Here is an 807-nt window from a genome sequence, read left to right on the forward strand (position 1 = left end):
GGCATTAACATTAATTTATGCAAATTAATATTTGACCATAGAGAGAGCCAATTATGCTTTATCCCTACGCTCTTTTTGGCCAAATATAATGAGTAAATGAGTTTCCAAGACTTGCTTCTCTAGCCTGTAGTTTTGTTTGAGGTCAGTGAAGTTTATGTCCATAGTGCTTACTAATGTCAAAAGCCGGAGCAGAAACAGAGGAGACATCGGGGGGGAGACTACAGGGGCTCCAGTTTCAGAGCCCTGATGTGCAGATGCATGCCTTGCACCTCTAGCTGTCTGTTTTTGGTCTCTACCTCCTTTATTTGGAGATCCTCTGTGGTCATGTTACCCATGAGAGGATGCGTGACCGGCTTAAGTTCCACACCAGCAGCGAGCCTGCCAGCAGCCCCCGCCGCTTTGACCTCCGCCATCGGTGCGTCACCCGCCGCGCCACCCACAGCAGCGACAGCTGCATCAGCATCTGGTTTGGTAGGACGCCTTGCTCCACCAACTTTGCACACAGCAACTGTTTGAGCTCCACCTTATTGGCACTGTATGGCACCTTCACCACCTAACAATTTGCCACCATCAACAGGTCTGTTTTTTTGCATTTCTCAATTTTAGCCAAAGAAGGACCAGCCACAAAATAATTCAGTCAAAACTCCATAATTCACCCCACACACCTAAAAAAAACAAAACACCAATCCACCAAACTTAACCGGAAACGTAGCGCGACAAGAAGACGGAACGAGCCCCCAATTCATTCATGTCAGTCTAGGGGGGCCTATGACACAACGAGTAAAGGCCCCATCTTCCCCGTCTCCC

This window comes from Etheostoma spectabile, unplaced genomic scaffold, assembly GCF_008692095.1.
Source record: "Etheostoma spectabile isolate EspeVRDwgs_2016 unplaced genomic scaffold, UIUC_Espe_1.0 scaffold352, whole genome shotgun sequence".
Taxonomy (NCBI): domain Eukaryota; kingdom Metazoa; phylum Chordata; class Actinopteri; order Perciformes; family Percidae; genus Etheostoma; species Etheostoma spectabile.